Genomic DNA, 23,328 nt, shown 5'->3' with positions numbered 1-23,328 from the left:
TTCAGGCTTAATTATGTTTATTAGATCAAGGATGAAAATGATAAATTGCTTTCTCCTCTAGAGAAAAAGGAACTTTCATTTTCTGGTCACCTGTAGTTCCTTAGCCTTTTTTTTTAAATAGTAATTAATGAAAATAGATCCCCGTGTACTTGCTTCATTTCATCCTATCTTCTGTTCTATGTTGGGGGACATGGGAGGGGAATAGAGTCTCATCACTGATAGGCAAATTTTGTTCCAGAATCTTTGGAGTGTTTTAATAACTTGAAATCTTTATAAATTTCTGCAACGATAAAGTAACAATTATTCTTTGTACTGATCTGTATGGAGTGATGGTTCTTATAGTCGGTGGTAGCTCAGACTCTCACCATTCTGTGCCTCATCTGGTTGAAGCCCAAGCTTGAACCTTCATGAGATGGTTGTCCCCTAGTAGCCCAAGGCCCCCAAAAAGGAGTAGCTGAATTGGATTAGTAATAGCATTAAGGAATGCACCTTACTGTGACTTCCTTACCACATGTATTTCCAAGATGAGGAAATTCCCTCTCCCAATGCAGGTGGCTTTTTCTCTGCAACACATGCTCTTCAAATGTTCCCTGGAGGACTGAAAATTTAAGTGACTCACCCAGGTTCACACAGTCACTGTTTATAGAGTCAAGATTCAAATTCAGGTCTTCCTTGCTCCAACGCTATTTCTATAATGTCACTCAGTCTAAACAGAGTAAACAGTAACTCTCTACAAAATTATTTTCCTTCTGAATACTGAATGGATGATAGCCGATAAAACAAAATAATTACTTAAAAATAAAGAAAAGAATCCCCACAGTTTTTATTGATATAGAAGACCACAAATTAGTATTATCTATATTGAATTTTTTAAAATTTTTAATCATTCTCAATTATACCTTAATCTGGTTCTCCAACCCTCAGTTTTACAGAAACATATGGTCTACTGGCCAAGACCTCTGTAGTTTAAAATACTTGTCACCAGAGGCTGAAATTCTCCCATTGGAGATTAGAGGCCCAGAAAGTCAAAACTTTAAAGAGAAAAAGACAAGTCATTTTGTAAAGGGGTAAAATGACTTTTCTTCCTGCAAAGCTGTTGCATGTCCTATAGCTAGAAGAGCACTACAGAGAACACTTTTCTCATAAGTAGCCGAGCACTATAACTAAAACAAGAAGGTGTAAATGGAGCATCATATATATAATAAGGTTATTTCTGGCAAGATACATTAAAGATTAAGAATGTGGCAAAATATAGCATACAGCAGACTATGTGTCCAGTCAAAGATCACTAAGTGGATCACTGTTCGTTAGAATAGCATCTAACTGAGCAATGTCCTGTGAAGGCTAAGCATCCAGCGGCAATGAGTAAGAAATATTTTGATGACATCATCTGAAGGCACCCAGGACACTGCAGTGAATGAATGATGAATTGCCTCTCCATACATATGCCTTGGTAATATGTGCTTCATATCTTAATCCTCTCTTCCCATAGATGGTACCTACATTTATGGGAAATATGACCCAGGTTTATGGGAAAATGTATTATTGATAGTTTTCTATTTTTCAGGGAGCAAATGGAATTATTCAGTGCAGTATCTAGTTATATTGTAGAGAAAATCCTGGAGAGTCAGTAGTACAGCCTGAGGAAGAATGAAGATATAGCTGGCCTGAGCAATTCTCCTTAAAAATGAAGGCTCTCGAAGGAACTAGACAATCAGAAGGAAGGTTGGAAGACAATCCCAATATGTTAAGTCCTAGGGCAGAATGAGTTTCCAGTATACAGAAGTTTGGGAAACATTGTAGAGAAAGTCCAGAAGAGTCAGAAGTAGCATTGGCCACTAGAGGGGAACATTAGTCCAGAGCAGTTTGGCTACTATCTAGAGAGGGAGGCTACTGTATGGAGAGGATCAGTACAATCAAACATTTGTTTACAACAATTTAAGTGAAAAGGAGTGTTCATATTTTTCTCAGCTGTTCAAGTAACAGAAAGGATTGATTAGAATATTGTAAACTTTTAAAAAAAAACAAAATAAATCTAATGCAAAATTAGAAAGAACACTTCCATTTTCACCTCAGCACAAAAAAGCCAGTTTTCTTACATGTAAAAGAAAATAGGTAAACATACAAAATAGAAATGAAAATACCTTGAATATGAATGCTATGCTCTAATATTTCCTCATATTATAACTGAGTGACTTTATCTACCTATGTATTTTAAAAACATCTATCACCATGGTAACTAGTTCCTTTCTGAAACCAACTATTTTAGTACAAACCAAACAAAGAGGTTAACAAATGTTCCAGTTTACTGGAAGATACTCTAGTACTAGAACCCATAAAACTTTCCATATTTCCTTGAACATATTATCCCAAATGGAATTGGAAGATACAGGCTTTGTACTTTTTTTAATCCATTCAAATTGAAAATTTTTCAGGATTCATTCAAAACAGTTCTCTTCTAAAGGATGACTGAAACTCTTTATAAGTTCAATTTTTAAGACCTAATAGAAAGGGATAAATACTGTCAGTTTTCTATACATACACACACGTGTGCATATGTATGTGTGTATGTACATATGTAAGTATATATGCATGTATGTATGTACCCTTTCAAACATCAAGAATGATGTCCAGGATCACAGAGCTAATGTCTGTGTCAAGATTCAAACTCACATTCTCTTGAATTAGTTCGGTGCTTAATCCACTATACTACCTTACTGTCATACATATATAGATGACAGATAGATAGATAGATAGATAGATAGATAGATAGATAGATAGACAGATAGATGTGTAGGTACAAGTAGGTATAGATTAGATTTAGGTCTAGATCTCAATATGGATATAGACATGTGCTACTCTGTCACTCTGGGCAAGTTACTTAACCTCTCTATGGCTCTGTTTCCTCATGTGTTAAATGGGGATAATAATTGTAGTTACTTTCCAGGCTTTCTGTGACTATCAAATGAGACTGTGTGTGTGCATGTATGTATGTATGTATGTATGTATGGAGTGCTTCACAAAGCTTAAGGTGTTATATAAATTTTAGCTATTATTTTAATTATATCCCCGTCTCATGAGCATTTGAAAACATTAATGATATCCTCTTTTGTTTCTTTCAACAGCTGGCATGTTCTTACTATTCTTCCAATATAATTTGGAATTATGGTACATTTGAACGTTATTTTTTGATGTTTTTTCTGTGAAAATGTTTAAGAAAAGCATGAGGTGAAAAGACAAAAATAGTATCCCCATATATTATTGCTGTTGTATGGTAGGAATTGTTTTCATACTAGAATTAATAATAAAATATAAAAATCTTAGCCATCTCTAGCTGCCACAATTTAAACAATTGGAATACCTCTACATAGTTTCAGACGGCATGCTTAGGTAAGAACAGCTTTGATTTTGCATAGGTATGAATTACATCTTTGTAAAGAAATAAAGTTATCTTTATTATTTGACTGGTCTGGGGAATTGGGGGTTGAACCATTGATACTACTTTCTAGTTACATGAGGCCTAAAAGAGTTATCCTGTTGAAAGTTGGACTTTTAGTGGAATTACCACTGCTATGCAAAACATTACAGCCATGGGAATGTGGAGGCAACATCAATTTTTAATTATTAATTATATCATTTTCATCTCTTATTAAAGTAAATAAATTTATTTTATTGGATTTTCTGGTACATAAGTGTTTCATTACATAACTATTTCTTAAGGTCATCACCACCATAAAAAGAATAAATAGACTATTTTACTTCATCAGAAGTAATTTAAAAGTTTTCAGTTTCCCCACTCCCACCTGCAGCCTCTAGTACAGAAATTATTTTTATATCCATGTTTAAATGTAAAGAATAGATGAAAATGAAATATCCTTGTTTTCACAACCTTAGCCAGAGACCACATGTGCTTCAAAGAAACATTCCTGTTCAGTCATTTTTCAGTCATGTTGAACTCTTTGTGACTTCATTTCTGATTTCTTTGGCAGAGATGCTGGAGTGGTTTGCCATTCCCTTCTCTAGCTCACTTTACAGATGAGAAAAAAGGATACAAAAGGGGTTAAGTGACTTGCCCAGGGTCACACAGCTGGTAAATGTCAGAGGTCAGTTTTGAACTAAAGAAGATGAGTTTTCACTTCAGGCTCAGCACTCTATCCCCTGCTCCAACTAGCTGGTCCTTAAACAAGCTAACTCAATGCATAAATGAATAGATAAAAAATCTTTAATTTGGCATTTGCTATGTGCCAATCCTGTGCTAACTGCTGTGAATATGAATACAAAGGAGAGACAGCCCTTTTAACTCTCAAAGAGTTTAAATTCTAGTAGGGGAAATATATCATAAAAGAAAGTGGTGGACAGAGAAGATAATTTTGCTAGGGTGAGTCACAAAGACAGTGAGTTCATGCATAAGACAGCTGATTGATACACACATTACAAGAACAAAGGTATTATAATGTTGACTTGATTATTGTGCCCAGAATATGATGTAGAAACTAATGGGAAGTGAATGTGAGTTGAACCACAACAGAGAACATGAATGAACAGCATGATCTGATTAAATACAGTGAATATTTAAAATGCATTTATGGTCTCAGTGATAATGTATGCTACTAATATGTAAAAATTAAAAATTAAATAACCTAAACACAGTGGGAAACAAAAAAATAAAGCCAACAACAAAAGGGGTTGCTATTCTCAACCAAAAGATGAACCAAACTAATATTTATTACTTTTTTCATATGATTGAGCATGTACAATTTTTCCACCAAAAAGCACAAAGCTAAGTTACCTATTTTTAATGGAAAATATATAGGAGGTAAGATTTTCATACTCAGAGCTAGACTTATCACTATCCAATTATTTTGAGATCTAGAATGTTCACATTTCCTTATTTTCATTTAATGATTGGGATAAGCAGATCCTTTTTTTGGTTTAATGGCCCAGTGGGTAGAGCACTGGGCCTAGAAACACAAAGACCTGAGTTCAAATATGGCCTCAGACACTTCCTAGCTGTGTGACCCTGGGCAAATCACTTAAATCTATTCGTCTCACTTTCCTTATGCATACTATAGGGATAATAATAGCACCTACCTCTCAGGGTTGTTATGAGGTACTAATTTTAAAACATTTAGCATAGTCCCTGGCATAGTAAGTGCTATATGCAATATAAATGTTTTATGATTGTTGTTATTTTTATTACTATTATCTTATTGGTTCATAAGTTTTAGAGTTGAAAATAATCTAAAAATGATACAAAATGAAATATTTGTAAAGCACTTAGAACACTCTGTAAATGCTTGTTACTATTTTAAATATATCTTTTCAAACACCTAATTTTACAAATTAGGAAAGTGAGTCTCGGAAATGTTACAAGACTTATCCAAGGTAACATAAGTAGTTAAAAGTAAAAAGAGGGTTAAGCAGGATTAAATTCTATGTCCTTTGATTCAGAATCCAAGACTCTTATCACTTCCATTTAAATTTTTCTATTAACATTTGGGAAATATAATGGTAATAGAGTGTAAACTAGCTATTCTGAAAGGTTTTTTCTTTTTTTACTCTTTCTTTCTACTCTTTGCAAAATCACTGGAAAATTTTGCAGCTAAGCACAGAATGAATTATTTTATAAAGAAGATTTGTAATCAGAGAGGATCCATTAGCAAGAACATTAACTATTGGTTTATTTGGTATTTATACTCTAAAGGATAATTCATTTTTATTTTAAGATATTATGTCTTCTTGAAAAGTAATGTTCTGGAAAAAACTGACAGGGGAGAACCCTGCTGTGAAATATATGTTCATTTCACACATAGCTGAGTAATTCACGTCATCCACATTATCTCATTGATGGGCTATAATGATTTCAATAACCTATAAAACTTCAGAATAAAGAGAAATTTTAGCTCACAATATAATAAACATGACCGTAATTAATTAAATTTGCTAATAGCCATTCCCTATGTTCTGTGTTCTGGCTATATTTCAAAATGGTCTTTAGCCATAACATTTATTCATAATATTTCTTATAAGTCTCTGTGTGTGAAGATTGACAGTACTAATGACTGCTATTAAAAACCCGACTCTTCTAATTAGTAAAATTACATCACTAACCATAATATTAAATATTATAGGAGCATTTAGAGGTATTGTACACTGTAATTAGTAATATTACCATTGAATTAAGTTAAATCATTTTAAAAGATATATAATTTACCCCTAAAAATTTTCAGTGGAGTAATTTTTTTTCTGTGTATGAAACTAAAACCTATGCTTTTAAAAATCATAATTATAAATGAATACAATACTACTGGAATTGAAAGGCACATTATTTCCCAGAAATATATAAAGAGATTATAACTCCATCTTCATGAGATAGCAAGTCAAATTTAAAAAAAACCTCTAATATTTTGTCTACCTAGATCAAAACAGCTCAACTTAATACTGATCGGCAAAAATGAAGAACTTGTTCCTCTCCTCAAAGCCTTGTCCTACAGAGGCTGCAGCAAACTAAAGAAGGTATGCTTAATGATTCTGATGGCATACACAAGGGGAGGAGGGAAGAAAGTGAAGAAGAGGAAGGCGGAGGGGGGAGGGGAGGGATCAACTTAAATATTGTGATCATCATCCTCATGCATGCAATGAATATATCCTATCAGGCCCACAAATATTCCAGATATGTATAAAGGAATAATATTAAGGTCCTGGGGTGGGGAGGGGATCATCCTTTTTCTGAGAAAAGTGAGGCATATCATCTGAGACAATTTAGAAAAAAATTCAAAATATTCTAATGACCAAGAATTGGTGATTCATTTTTAAAAACCTATTACTTATTATTTATTCTCATGCCCCTATCTTCTCTTTTACATCTTTCCATCTCACTCAAAAAGGACATATATCCATTTCAGAGAAATTACAAATAATAGAAATAGTGAAAGTTAAACCTGAGAGAAATTAAGTAAAAGTTAGAACTGGATAAAATATTCAGTTATAATCTCAAAGGAAAAAAGCATCATATTTCAGAATAAAGAAAAAGGAATAAAAGAAAATCATTTAAGAGAAATTAATTCAAATCAATTTTATTAATCATGCCCTAGATGAGATAGATACAAAATGTGGACAGTACGCAATTGCTATCCTTATGGAGTTTGTTGACTACATTAGGGACAGAACACATCCATAAATAATTAGAATACATTACAAATGAATTTGTGTCTTGCAGACAAAGTACTATGTGAGATATTGTGGGGGAGGAGAGGTTGACAACAGACAATCATGGGATCACATAGAAAGTGAAATTTATTTTGGAGCAGTTTGGGAAAGACTCAATTTAAGGTATGAATATAATCAGATGGAGTCTGGAAGACATAATGGAACCATACTGTAATGTCAAGGACAGCATCATCTGGGAGCATAAATATTAAGTAACGCAACATCTTATTTTTTCTGGAAAATGCTTCAGTTGTCCTAATAGAGCTGTCCTATATGCTAATTTTGGAGCTTTAGAGAAAAGTATGGACTAGATATAATATTTGGGGTAATCAAAGTAGAGGTGAGAATTGAAACCTTATAAATGGTTAAGATTCCTAAGAGAAAGAATGCAGAAACGGTCCAAGGCTGAACCTTGGGAAATAATCATTATAATGAGACAAAAGTAGTATGGATCAATGAAGGAAATAGAAAAGGAGTAGCTAAAGAAGGAAGAGAAGAACAATAAGGACATGCTATCTTAGAAGTCAAGTCAATACAGAGTATTCAGTAGGAGAAAATGATTAACAGTTTGAAATATCACATTCATGCCATTAGTCCAGGATTTAAATGAAATTATTTGATATGGCAATTTGAAGATTATTAGAGACCTTTGAAAGAATCACTTAAGTAGACTGGTTGTAACTGAAACTAGATTGCAATGGTAAAGAGAAAGTGGTTAGTAGGGAAATAGAGATCCGAGTATAAATATTAATTTGTTCTTTCTTTCAATGATATTAACTTAATTTCCAAACATATCTAATTTCCTCTGCCCTACCCAGTGAACATCCCCTTTAATAAAGAATAAAAAGAAAGAAAGAGAAAATGATTCCAAAAAATTGCAAAATAGATGCACACTGTCTTATAGTATCTGTAAGGTTATATATCCATATTCTCAACCTTTGCATAGAAAGGATAAAAAAAGTTCATTTTCTCAACTTTTCTTTGGGCCAGGTTTAATCATTATAAAACAGTGTTCAGTTTCAATTCCTTGTCTTTTCCATTTACATTGTTGAATCTGTTGTTTATATTGTTATCCAGGGTCTACTCACTTCACTCTGTATCAGTGTACATGTGTTCCCAAGGTTTTTCATTTTTTATAATGTAATTATATTGCGTTGTTTTCATGTACCACAATTTACTTAACCATTCCTTATTTGATAAACTTCAATATTGTTTGTAGCTCTTTACACTTATAAAATGTGTTGCTATGAATAGTTTGATATATAAATAACATTTACTCATTTTGGCCTTCCTTGGATTTATATCTCAAAAGTGGGGAAAATGTATTAAAGGACAGATAAATTCTGTCTAATCCCAGCTACTCTTGTGCACATCTAGACAGCATGAAATATACCCAATAAAATAAAAGAACAAGCAACCAGATAGGAAAAATGAAGACATCCAAATAAGAAATATCTCACAGAACAAAAGCAAATAAAGAAGGAGTAAGTAAACAAAAAGAGGTCCTAACACAATAAATAAAATATAGTGGATAATGAAAAGAAATAGTCAGAAAAATTAAAACAATAATAACACAATGCCCCCCTAAGAAAAAAACCCTAAACTCCATGAAATCTCATGTGTATGAAAAGCTCAAAAAAATATTTAAAGTAAAGTATATGGAGGGGAATATAAGCTTTTAAAATATGAAAAGAAAAACAAAATTATTGTCATCATCATGCACACATATGTGTATATATATGTATATGCATATATACATATATACAGCTATATCTATATACATACACATATTTGTATATATGCATATGTGTATATGTGTGTATATAGATATATACACATACACACACTATACATAGATAGATAGATAGATAGATAGATAGATGGAGTATGTGTGTGCATGTGTGTATGTATGTGTGTGTGTGTGTGCACATTAAGGTTTGGAAAGCATTTTACATATGTTAACTCATTTATTCCTCACACCAACCCTGGAAGGTAGGGATCCAGGGTGGCCAAGTTATAGAGACTGTAAGAAAGCTAGTAAAAATCTGGGACAGGTCTTTAACTCCAGTCTTCATGACTTCAATTTCTGTATTCTATCCACTGTGCTAGCTAGATGCCTTTAGTTTGGAGATAAAGTTGAAAAAATAATAATAAAGCAATGGACATTTGAAAAAGAGAATGGTAGAATTGGAACATTGTAAATAAGGTTTCTACATCCCGAAGGAATGAACTTTCAAGATGAAGGTCAATTAATCAGCCTGAGGATCAACAATGTGTTAGAAAATCAGAATGAAGCAAAGACTGGAAACTTCTAGTTAAGGCGATTGAGAAAGTGATGGCAAAATAACCCAACTCTCACACAAGCACTCTAATAAAGATCTAAAAATAGTACCAGACTAAATAATGACCATATATGCAAATATTAGTATTTTATTCAGTCCAAGAATGATCATTCAACCAGAACTCTATAAATAATATTAAGTGCCCGAGACAAACAAATGACAACAACAAACACAAACTTCCCACCATGAGAAAATGAATGCCTATAGAACTCTTTACCAGAGTCTAGAAGACTGGAAAGCTCAAATGATGAAACTTCATTGGTTGAAATTACACAGCTGTGTGACCAAGGACTTAAGTTGAGCTAACAGAAACCAAGGCTTGATTGAAGTGCTAAGACCACCCAGCCCCAGAGGCTCCAGAAGATAAAAGATTTTGAAAATCCAATATTCATATCACTTATGTTCCAAGGGGACCTGAAGACTATCAGGACCCATAGAAATGTACAAGACCAGCAAGAGACTAGATAATCAATATCAGCACCAAACAGGAGTCAACCACCAGAAATAAAAGAGTACAGTCTTCATTTAGGAAAATAAGGATGGAGCTATGAGTAAAAATGTGTGTGAGCACAATAAAAAGATATTAGTATGCTAGAATCACTTGGGGCCAATTCAAAAGAAGAGAATAGCTCTCACAGGAAAGCCTCACAGGAAAAGAATTCCCTGGACACATAATGGCCAGGGAGGATATCTGGGTGATGGGGATGATGAGGATATCTGGACTACATAAAGCAAGAAATGAAAAGAAGAGATAAGAGCTCTGAAGACAAAATGGGAAAAAATGATTAGAAAAAAAGGTAGGTCCCCTGCAGGTCCCATTGTTACTAGAGTAACAAACTCCTGAAAATTAGAATGGATCAAAACAGAAAGAAAAATATTTTTTTAAAAATTAGAACAAAATATAAAGTTTGAGGAAAACAGGAGAAAATGAAACATAATAGCCGTCAAAAAATATGATCTGGAAACCAGATCAAAGATATAGTCTAAGAATAATCAAAGTCTTTAAATACCATAATTTAAAATGAAACTTCGAATAATATACTTCATAAAATCATAAGTGTTAAGTCTTAGTCAATCTGGAAATCTGTTTGAACAAGAGAGCAATTATGGACAAACAGAAAAATAAAGATTAAGAGTAGAATCTGTTAGGGAAAATATGTGTTTATATTTGCATGCATACATGCACGTATGTATGTATACATATGTTTATATGTACATACATATTTATATCTATCTATACATATATCCACTACTAACTGAAGCCTCAGGGGGCAGGGGAGAACAAAGTAAAGAGTGTACCACAGAGAACAAAAGCAAATCTAAAAGGAAGTAAAGATGGACAGATCTAAACATAAAGTATAGTATTTCTTATATAGACCTTCCTGAAATGAAAATTTATTGGTATATATTTTGAATACTCTCAAGTTCTTCTGTGCACATGACATTTTTTTCTGTTTTTTTATATTTAAATTTTAATATTTAAGTTTATAATAGATTTTTTCTTTTCACATTATGTATTTAAGTTTTAGTATTTAAATCTAAAATAAAAAAGTTTTAAAAATAGAGTAGAGTAAAAACAGAAAAAAATCTATTGTTCATCTCCTGAATGAAATTCCTAAGTTAAAAAAATACAAACTTAAGAATATGGTAGTCAAAATTCAAAACTTCTAAATCAAAAATAGAATCCTATAAACAGCCAAAAATTAAGAGCTGAAATGGCAAATATCTACAGTCAGGATGACACAAAATTTGGCAAGAGCCAATAAGAAGAAGAGAGAATCTTAGAATCTGTAATCGAAAAGGCAAGAGATAAAGTCTTATACACAAGAAAAATATGCCCATAAAACTGAGTAAAATACTGCAAGGATGTTAGGAAGGAGGATGTTTAATGGAATGGAGGATTTTTAAGCATTCTTGCTGAAAATAACATAACTGGTTACAAATTGAAATTGAAAGCCACTGTGTAAAGAGAAACCTAGAAAGGTAAATAAAATTGATAAAATTAAAGGTGCCATATGAAGATAAAATCTTATATTCTAAAGAGGGAATAAAAAAAGTCTCATCTCAGAATTATAACGTCTCTAAGAGACATGGGGAGTTAAAGAAAAGAAAAAAAGGGATTCTGAGGTAGTTAAATGTTATAAAATGTAAATAGATTTTTTTATTAAGAAAAACAAAAAATTACGTGATTATATTAATGAATGAAGAAAAAGCTTCTGACAAGAAAATTCATTTTATTAAGAAACACTAAAAAGAATGGAAATAAACAGAATTTTTCTTAATACAATAAGGAGTATCCATCTGAAACAAAGACCTAATATTGTGTGAAGGTGATAAATGTCAGAAACCTTTCCAACAAGATTAAGAATAAAGTGAGGATGTTCTTTATCATCACTATTATTTGATATAGTTCGAGAAACAGCAGCTATAGTGATAAGAAAAGAAAAATCAGGGGGCAGAGCCAAGATGGCTGCTGGAAAGCAGGGACTTGTGTGAGCTCCCCGCCAAGTCCCTCCAAAAACCTATAAAAATGGCTCTGAACCAATTCTAGAACTGCAGAACCCACAAAATAGCAGGGGGAAGCAGGGCTCCACCCCAGGACAGCCTGGATGGTTGCTGGGTGAGGTCTATTGTGCATGGAGCTGAGAGTGGAGGGGAGCGGAAGAGAGCTGAGCCCAGTATGGGTGGTGGCAGGACTAACCAGACCAGGAGCCGGGCGGAACAGGCCCTAGCACCCTGAATCAGTGAGCTGTGGCAGTTACCGGACATCTCAACCCACAAACACCAAAGACAACAGAGAAGGTTAGTGGGAAAAGCTGCAGAGAGTGAAAGGAGTTCGCGGTTGGGCCACCGCCCCAGGGGCAGAAGAGGTGGTGCAGCTACAGAACTACAACTGCAGTTGCTTCAGGCCCCAGGCCCATCTGGTGGGAGGAATTAAGTGGCAGATCAGAGCAGGAGTGCAGAGCCTGCTTAAGATCTGAGTCAGGTCTGGTTGGTGGTTCTTGGGGAAGGAGGAGTGCTGGTGTGGCAGAGTTGGTTGAATAGAAATAGCTCTGAAAACAACAACGCATCCCCTCAAGCTTGCAACAAAGTACTCTTTACTCTACAAGCGGTCATACCCCGCTGAAAAACTCAAGGGTCAAGTAAGTTGGCTGGGAACATGACCAGGCAGTGAAAACGGACTCGGGGTCTCAGAACATACAGCAAGAAGAAGTCAACAAAGTCAAAGAGCCTACATCAAAAGACTCCAAGAAAAACATGAACTGGTCTCAGGCCATGGAAGAGCTCAAAAAGAATTTGGTAAAGCAAGTTGGAGAAGTAGAGGAAAAATTGGGAAGAGAAATGAGAAGGATGCGAGAAAACCATGAAAAACAAGTCAATGACTGGCTAAAGGAGATCCAAAAAATACTGAAAAAAAATACTGAAGAAAACAACACCTTAAAAATAGACTAATTCAAATGGCAAAAGAGCTCCAAAATGCCAAGGAGGAGAAGAATACCTTGAAAGGAAGAATTAGCCAAATGGAAAAGGAGGTCCAAAAGACCACTGAAGAAAATAATACCTTAAAAATTAGATTGAAGCAAGTGGAAGCTAATGACTTTATGAGAAATCAAGATAAAAAGTGGAAGACAAAGTGAAATATCTCATTGGAAAAACCACTGACCTGGAAAATAGATCCAGGAGAGAGACTTTAAAAATTATTGGACTTCCTGAAAGCCATGATCAAAAAAAGAGCCTAGATATCATCTTTCAAGAAATTATCAAGGAAAACTGCCCTGATATTCTAGAGCCAGAGGGTAAAATAGAAATTGAAAGAATCCACACATCGCCACCTCAAATAGATCCCAAAAGGAAAACTCCTAGGAATATTGTCGCCAAATTCCAGAGCTCCCAGATCAAGGAGAAAATATTGCAAGTATCCAGTAAGAAACAATTTGGGTATTGTGGAAACACAATCAGAATAACACAAGATCTGACAGCTTCTACATTTACGGATCTAAGGACTTGGAATACGATATTCCAGAGGTCAACGGAGCTAGGATTAAAACCTAGAATCACCTACCCAGCAAAACTGACTATCATGCTCCAAGGCAAAATATGGACTTTCAATAAAATAGAGGACTTTCAAGCTTTCTCAGAGAAAAGACCAGAGCTGAATAGAAAATTTGACTTTCAAACACAAGAATCAAGAGAAGCATGAAAAGTTAATCAAGAAAAAGAAATTGTTAGGGACTTACTAAAGTTGAACTGTTTTGTGTACATTCCTACATGGAAAGATGATGTGTATGATTCATGAGACCTCAGTATTAGGGTAGCTGAAGGGAATATGCATATATGTATATGTGTGTGTGTGTGTGTATATGTGTGTGTGCATGTATATATGTATGTGCATATATATATAGACAGAGGGCACAGAGTGAGTTGAATATGAAGGGATATCTAAAAAAATAAAATCAAATTAAGGGATGAGAGAGGAATATATTGAGGGAGGGAGAAAGGGAGAGATGGAATGGGGTAAATTATCTCACATAAAAGTAGCAAGAAAAAGCAGTTCTATAGGAAGGGAAGAGGGGGCAGGTTAGGGGGAATGAGTGAATCTTGCTCTCATCGGATTTGACCTCAGGAGGGAACACCATACACACTCTATTGGGTATCTTACTCCACAGGAAAGAAGGAGGAAGAAGATAAAAAAGGGGGGACAATAGAAGGGAGGGAAAATAGGAGGAGGAGGTAATCAAAAACAAACACTTTCAAAAAGGGACAAGGTTAAGGGAGAAAATTCAGTAAAGGGGGATAGGTTAGGAAGGAGCAAAATATAGTTAGTCTTTCACAACATGAGTATTGTAGAAGGGTTTTACATAATGATACACATGTAGCCTATGTTGAATTGCTTGACTTCTTAGGGAGGCTGGGTGGGAAGGGAAGAGGGGAGAGAATTTGGAACTCAAAGTTTTAAAAACAGATGTTCAAAGACAAAAAGAAATTGCATGCAAATAGGAAATATGATACACAGGCAGTGGGGTGTAGAAATTTATCTTGCCCTACAAGAAAGGAAGGGAAAAGGGGATGGGAGAGGAGTGGGGTGACAGAAGGGAGGGCTCACTGGGGAATGAGGCAACCAGAATATAAGCCATCTTGAAGTGGGGGGAGGGTAGAAATGGGGAGAAAATTCATAATTCAAACTCTTGTGAAAATCAATGCTGAAAACTAAACATATTAAATAAATTTAAAAAAAGAAAAAAATTAATGGCATCCATCAAAAATGTGTGTTTGTGTGTGTGTCTGTTTGTGCATTGCATGAGTATGTATGGAGGGCTTGCAAACTATTATAAGGAGCAGAAGGGTTATGATTATAGAAATGGAACATCTTTTATAGATTGAAGGTTGCACTGAAATATGGCAGAGTAGCCATTCAGAAAAAAAAAGAAAAAGATTCAAGTTTATTTAAGGCAGTGAAAGAAAATGGAAATGAAGTGGAGAGTGAAGAAACTTTTACTGCAAGCACTGGTAGATTCAATAGCTTTAAAAATTGAGACCAGGGTAATACCACTAACAGGTCTGTATCCCAAAGAGATCAAAAGAAAAGGAAAAGGACTAAGACGTTCAAAAATATGTATAGTAGCTCCTTTTTATGGTAAATAATTGGAAATTGAAGGGATGCACTTTAAATGAGGAATAGCTAAACAAGTTATGATATATTATTGTTGTGATGGAATATTATTATGTTATAAGAAATGATGAGGTGTATGGTTTCAGAAAAAAACCTAGGAAGACATGAATTGATATGAAGTGAAGTGAGCAGAACCAAGAGAACATTGTCCAGAATGATAACAATATTATAACAATGACCAACTCTGAAAGACTTAGGTATTCTGACCAATGTAATGATCCGAGACATTTTTAAAGAACTCACAATGAAAAATGCCATTCACCTCCAGAAAGAGTACTGATAGACTCTAAGTGCACATTGGAGTATAGTTTTGTTTTATATTGTTTTGTTTTTACTTTATTGTTCTTGCTTTTTTGGCAACATTGCTAGTGCAGAAATATGTTTTGTATGTCTTCATTTGTGCCATAGATATCATATCACTTGCCTTTTCAGTGGAGCAGGGAAAGAGATGGAGGGAGGGAAAGACTTTGGAACTTATTTTTTTTAATCCTAAAAAATTGAAGTCATTTGCATAATGTTAAAATTCTCAGCAAAACAGCCAATACAGGTGAGGATGATGCAGTGTAGGAGAACATTTTAACAAATTATGAAAATATAAAGTTTGAATGTTTCCCATCAAAGCAGATTATTATAAATGAAAAAAATGAAAGAAATCTTGGTTTTGGTGAACAAAAAATGACATTTTCTAGGAATTGCTTGATTCCCAGTTGGAAGAATCGATTATATTCATTTAGGTCAATAGTTGTTTGAAGAACCTGACTGTGATGCTGTAGTTTATTTTCAATGAATTTGAAGATATGTTTTGAGCTGTAAAAGTCACAGAGCAAAAAATTTTAGATGCTGACCCAAATGTCAATGGAAGCATACAAATTCAATGAGATGTAGATAAACCTCTCTGCACCTAGATATTTAAAGAAAGACAAGATATTTCAGTCTCAGCTACAAAAATATTTTAAATGACAACAATAATGTCTTGGTTATATTGTCAAAGTAGGTTTATCTTTAACATTTTTGGAATTTTTTTTATTTTTAAAAGACATTTGATTTCTAGAACTGTATTAATTCATAATAAACTTAAATTTAAAAAATTCTTATCTGTTGCTATTAATAGATTTAAAATTATTTTAAATTTTCATTATACATTTCTATTGGACAGGAGCCAATTAACATATATATAGCTATAGATACTGATATATATCTACATATATATCATTATATATCAACAAACCTGTATTAAGTTCCTACTGTGTTCCAAGCATTATGCTAACCAGGGGAAACAAAAAGAGGTAAAAGATGGTCCCTGGGCTCACATTCAATGTAGCTCAGCAGTTTCAATCTGGCCCACCTGTCAAAATGAGTTTCACAAATGGTGTGATTTCTTAAGACTCTCCCCAAAATGGTGATTCATCAACAAACTTTGTTTTTCTTTAGCTGTAAAAAAATATGGTCCCTGTCCTCAAGGAGCACACATTCTAATGGGGGATACAACATAAACAAAAATATTTGTAAACAAATCATATGCAGGATAAATTGGACATAATTAATAGAGGGAAGGCACTAAAATTGAGATGGTTTCGGAAAGACTTCCTGTAGAAGAAATAATTTTACTTGGGCCTTAAGGGAAGCCAGTAGGCAGAAAAGAGGAGGGAAAATGTTATAGACATGGGGGACTGCCAAAGAAAATGCTTGGATCTGAGAGGAGTATCTTGTTCATGGAACAGAAAGATGGCAGATATCACTCGATGGAAAAGAATGTTTCATATACTAAGTTATAAGAAAACTGAAAAGAAGCTAGGTGGTGAATGGATTTGAATGCCAAATAGAGAATTCTCTATTTGATCCCTAAAAGAATAGGGAGCTACTGGGACTTCCTGAATAAAAGGGCAAAATGGACAGATGTGTACTTCAGGAAAAACACATTGATAGCTAATGAAGGATGACTGGAGTTGGAAGAGAACTGAGGTAGGCAGACCCACCAGAAAGTTATTGTAATAGTCCAGGCATGAGGTGATAAGGACTTGTACGAGATTAGTGGCAATATCAGAGGAAACAATGGGACACATTTGAAAGATGCTATGAAAGGTGAAATCTACAAGCCTTGGCAACTGATGGAGTATGAAGGTATAGGTATGAGGTATAGAGAATGACATATAATTGTAACTTCATATACTGCAAAATGAAACAATGTGACAATTTCATGGGACTCATTCACACTCATCAGAACCAAATCTGATAGGTAGAACTTCTTTACAATGTTGTTGGAGGACTAAATGAGTTAATGCCTTTTCAAGTCTTAAAATGTTACATAAATATTATTATTATTTCTATTTTATTATTATAACTAGGCCATATAATATAATAAACACAACAATTAAAATTACTAAATTATTTTAATCATTCAGTGCCATATCAATCAAACTGTCAAGGGATTGCTTTGTAGAGGTGGGGTGGGGAGAGGGATTAACTACTTTTCATCTAAAGAGACGAAAGGTCCAAAAGTTTCAAAAGAATTAATGAAACAAAAGTTAGGTCTCAAATTAGGCTATAATCAATATAAGCTATATGCATTAAAACTATTTGGTGATAGTGATACAAGTATGTCTACATATATGTCTAGGTACACACACACAAGCAAACAATAACATAGTTCTTCATTAACTCTAAGACTGAAAGTACTGGGGTAAGGACTTACAAATTGACAAATACTGCCTAAAAAGATTAACAGGAGTCTGGCAAAAAATTGGTTTAGGCTGATATCTCCTACTGCATACCAATATAATCTACTAATGAACACATGACCAAGGAATTACATATTACATCATAAACAGCAGAAAAGAAAGGAGAGAAAAAATATTTGCCCATGTAAATAGGAGAACTCTTAATATTTCAAGGAATATAAAGGTTCACAGATGATAAAACGAACATTTTGTATTACAAACTATTTAACATCTACTGTGAAGTCACTGAAGTTAAAATTAGAAGGGAAATACATAATTTGGAAGCTCTGTAGCATATTTCTTTGGTAAAGGCTGGTAAATCACACCACACACACACACACACACACACACACACACACATAACTGATTAAAGTACGTAAGAACATAAGGCATTCCCCAACAAATAAACAGTCAAAGGAGATTGTCAGGAAGTTTTCAAAGGAAGAAACTGAAGCTCTAAACAGCTATGTTTTAAAAAAATCCTAATCGCTAATAATTTGTTGTGGCTTATTTGTTTTTTTAGTCATGTTTGCATGTGGGGTTTTCTTCTCAGGGATACTGAGGTGGTTTTCCATTTCCTTCTCTAACTTATTTTACAGATAAGAAACCAAGGCAAACACGGTTTTGTGACATGCCCAGGGTCACATAGCTAATAACTGTCATCTTCCTAATCTCAGGCACAACACTCTATCCACTGTACCACCTAACTGCAACAATCACTAATACTTAGAGATATCCGAAGTGAAATAACTCTGTGGTTCTGTCTCATGTCCATTAACATAAAAGAAAAAATAATTGTTTACAAGTCTATGGAAGGGAAGGGGGAACAGCTGAAATTACATACAAAAATCATCAATAGACTTTTTTAAATAGTTACTATTTTACAGGCACATAGTAAATATTTAACAAATGTTTATGGATTTCATTAGAAACCTTAGAGTAGCTTTTTAAACTGTTTCATTAATGATAAAGTCATAGAATGTAAGAATGTTCAACAAATACCTAACCAAAATCCCTTCAGTATTCCAGTCTTTTAAAAATTTCCAAAGAGAGAATAACCCACTACAACTGACGACAGCTTTTGAAAAGTTTTATTTGTTTAAAGGATGTTGGGCATTTTCCCCTACATAAAGCCTAAATATACTTTGACTTATAGTCCATTATTCTAGCCTAAAGCCAAGTGGATTATCCCATTTCTCTCCCACATAGGAGGTATTCAAATACTTGAATACAGCTAGAATATCATCCCTTGCTTATCAAAATATGATAGGTTTGCTGTGTCTCTTTTTGGATCCATTCAAGCTTCTTACAGACCTATCCTAAAATTCCCTTCCTCCCAAGGTTGTTGTGAGGATCAAATTAGATAATAATTGTAAAGCACTTCGCACAGTCCCTAACACATAGTAAGGGCTATATAAATGTTAGCTAATGTTACTATTACCTCAGTAGCCATATAGTCCCACCCATTCACAAAAGGAAGCCCTAGTTTGACATCATTCAGTCTCTGCTTAAAAACCTTCGAGCTGACCTAACCATATCTCATAGCAGCCCATTCCACTTTTTCACAGCTTTAATGTTAGGAAGTATTTTTTTCCCTTGACATCAAGGGAATTTTAAATTTGATTCTGCAACTTGTATGCTCTGCTTTGCTTTTGATTCTTCCCTCAAAGACAAACAGAACAATCTCTATATGATACCATCTTCTGTATGATAACCCTTCAGGTACCTGACAATTAATGTCACTTTTCTTCAAGATAAAAATGTCTCAGAACCCATCTCCATAGGTCAAAAAGGTGAGGACATCCCCTATCCTGATTGCCCTCTTAAGAACACTCTCTCTCTTATCCATATCCTTCTGAATCCATAGCACCTTCTGAATCCATAGAACATATTCTGACAAGAGAAGAGTGCAGTACACCCCTCTTAATGCAGCTCAAGATCACATTATCTTTTTTAGCCACCACTGCCTACTACTAACTTATCATATTGTTCTTGCAGCACACTAAAACCCATAGATCTTTTTTTAGTTCAATTGCCATCTAACCATCCCTCCCCTATCTTAAACTATTTTTTTTTTGGTTTTGGACCCAACTGCAAAACTTTGCATTTATCCCATATTTATATATGGAGTGATGAGGTTAGGCATCAATGTGGATATGGCATCAAAATTGGGTCATACACATGGAATCCACAATGTAATATCAAAGTTTAATGTGAGAAGTACAGAGTTCTAATGAAGTGCAGGGGTGGGACATGGTAAGGTTGTGCAATAGGTAGATTGCCAGGCCTGGCATCTAGAAGACTTTTTCTAACTGAGCTCAACTCTGGCCTCAGACACTTACTAGCTATGTGATCCTGGACAAGTCATTTAACACTGTTTGTCACAGTTTACTCATCTGTAAATTGAACTGGAAAAGGAAATGGCAAATTACTCCAGTATCTATGCCCTACCACAGAAAAAACATTCAAATGTGGTCATGAAGAGTCAGACACAATTGAAAACAACTGAACAACACTATGGAAATTCAGAAGAAGTGACTTCTGGTTGGAGGTTTCAGGGAAGGAAAGCTTATAAAAGAGTTAATTTAACCACATGTGAAAATCCCAAGCTTCTTTAAATTATTTGAAGGACTCAGATATTTAATGTTTTCTACAGTCTTTTCAATGGATTCAACCTCTTTTTTTCTTGTAATGTTCTATATATTGTGAAGTATAAAAGTTTTACGTAGAGAAAAGATGTTACAGGAAAAAAAGATGTGGATGGCAAAAAAGAACATAGTATTTCAGTGGAATGTTCTTTAGACATGATTTTTTAAATTCCATTTAAATCCTTTCCATAAAAAAATAAAACTTTACATTTCTGTATTTCAGAGTGATTCTCACATTGTCATAAGTCTGAAAGCTTAAATTGACAATATAATTGTATATTCCTTACAGATTCTTCCTTCATAATGTTCTGGTTTTTTTTTTGACTGTCAATTTCTATACTCTCACAGTTATAGAATTATCCCTTGTAATAAAGAGCTCCAATTTCTATCTTTTTTCTTTCAAAGCAAACAATTCTTATTGATACTTAAGTCAGTTGCAGATGTTAAAGATCATCTTTCTGGAGAGATAATCTATATAAAACTTACACATGAATTATACTTTCCTTACAGACTTTCACTATCAAAATCTCGTACCATGTTGCTTTTTTAATTGTGTGAGAAGACTTTTTTAAATGTAAAACTGTAACAAAACAGTAATATAGTGTGAAACAATAACTCAATACTCTATTGATCCATTTACTCATTGGGGGTATAGGAGAGGAAAGGAAAAACAGAGTATAAGAGAAAGGGATGAGCAACAATCGGGTTTTCTTTTGAGAAAGGGACTCCTGCGGTCCAACATGTCCTCTTTCTTGAAGAAAACCCTACAATTTGAATCAATGGGGGATAAGAGCAGGAACGTACATGAAGGTGTTGATAGACTATGACAAAATTCATTGTTGTCTTATTTTAGAAGGTGCCACAGCCGCTCCAACCTTTAGTAACCACCACCCTGATCAGTCAGTAGCCATCAATGTTGGGGCAAGATACTCCAATAGCAAAAGATTATGACTCACTAAGGGCTCAGATGAAGGTAAACTTTTTTTAGCAATAAAATATTTTAATTAAGGCATGTATTTTTTAGACATAATAAAATTGCACACTTAATAGATGACAATATAGTGTAAACATAATTTTTGTACACACTGGAGAACTAAAAAATATCATGTGATTCACTTTATTACAATATTATCTTTATTACAGTGATATGCAACCGAACCTGCAATATCTTTGAGGTATACCTGTAATTAATTTCCATCAAGGAGGAAAGCACAATCAGAAGAGAAGCCTTAGCCATCACCTTCACTCCAGTCATGGCTTCTATTACCAGCATCCTCTTCTCTACCACTTAAAAATATAACCTGTGGGAAAATTAAGTAATTCCCCTCAAAAGGCTAGAAACTGTGTATAGACAAAGAAGCCAGAGGATAACTGATTGAATCACTGAAATGTGATGGTAGTATCACTACCTTGTCAAAGCAGCAAGAAAGTTTCAGGTCACCATTTTGCCCTTGACTAGGTCAAGAAGTAGCTCTCCCATTAAAAATGTGTCCACTATACAGAAGAAAGCAGAGATTGCAATGGATATGTCCCAGATGTAACGGGAACAGGGCTACCATGAAGAGAATTGCAAGCCAGACATTTTTATCCAGTTGTGGGCTGAGAGTCTAGCAGAAATACCCGCTGAATTTTAGAGTTAGTTAAGTAAAAATATTCATGAATTGAAATAAAAAGGCAGAGATTTAGCTCCAGTTCTGCCACTGACTGACTGACAGCCTGATTCCATCTAGCTCTAAAAAGTTATGATTCCATGATCTCTGGCTAGACAGGCAGAGTGTTATAGTGGATAAATTACTGTACTTGGTTCCAATTTTGTCTCTGCAGGAATAAGGGAAATTTATTTAAACTTCTTTGACCATTATTCACTGGGTTGTTTAAACTTAAATAAGACAATATTAACAAAACACTTTTTAAATATAAATATTAGTTACCATAATGGCTTTCAGCTGATAATTGATAATGAGCTTTTCTCACACTAGTAGATAATGTAGCAAACTGCTATCTTTCCATCAGACCAAGGTAAACCTGAGAGGTATTTACTATTCTTGCTTAGTAGGGTTTTCTTTGCTTGGATCAAAATGTAGGATCCCTGCTTCAAAGGGCTTCTCAAATAATCCTCTTCCATTTTCACACTAGACTCATAAATTTGATGTTAGTGATTTTTTTTAGTATGTTGGTTTGCATGATGCCAAGGTGACAGGTGGAGTACCCTTCTGTTTTGCTTGTTAGTGTTGGTTAGAATTTGTCATTCTTCCTTTCTGACAGAATGAGCTTAAAATCTAAAAGTCCTGTTTCTAATATATAAGGAAATAAAAAAGGCCACAACTCTTTCTATGATCTAGGGTAAGTCACTTAGCCCCTTTTACACTCAGTGTTCTCATGTTTAAAATTGGCAATTAGATGAGATGATCTGAGGTCACTTCTTCTACTCAATTCCTTCTGATGTTATGGGTGGAGAAAGAGACACCAAACATGCTAGCAAGCAAGAAGACATAGTATAGGGACTCAGAGGGGATGGTATTAAAGATAGTGATACAAGAATTAACCTTAGAAAGGAGAAAAGCAAAATTATAGGTAAGGATAAAAAATACACACGCATATAAAATGTATGTATATAGCATATAGACATAATGTATTTCATATACATGTGTATAGATAGATATTAGGGCAGAAAACTTAGGATTTGGCAGCTTGAATTTGTTTAGGCTGGATCAGTATGTTTTGTCAATATAGGTTCTACA

At 34.2% G+C, this 23,328-nt stretch overlaps 1 protein-coding gene across 1 annotated transcript in view; it reads right to left on the bottom strand.

Annotated features, from left to right (window-relative positions):
* Nucleotides 1-23,328, bottom strand: part of PRR16 (proline rich 16) — a 212,335-nt gene that overhangs the window by 148,038 nt on the left and 40,969 nt on the right. The gene's annotated exons all lie outside the window — the stretch shown is intronic.

Source organism: Trichosurus vulpecula, chromosome 1, assembly GCF_011100635.1.
Source record: "Trichosurus vulpecula isolate mTriVul1 chromosome 1, mTriVul1.pri, whole genome shotgun sequence".
Classification (NCBI taxonomy): Eukaryota; Metazoa; Chordata; class Mammalia; order Diprotodontia; family Phalangeridae; genus Trichosurus; species Trichosurus vulpecula.
This window is presented reverse-complemented; position numbering and strand designations above follow the sequence as displayed.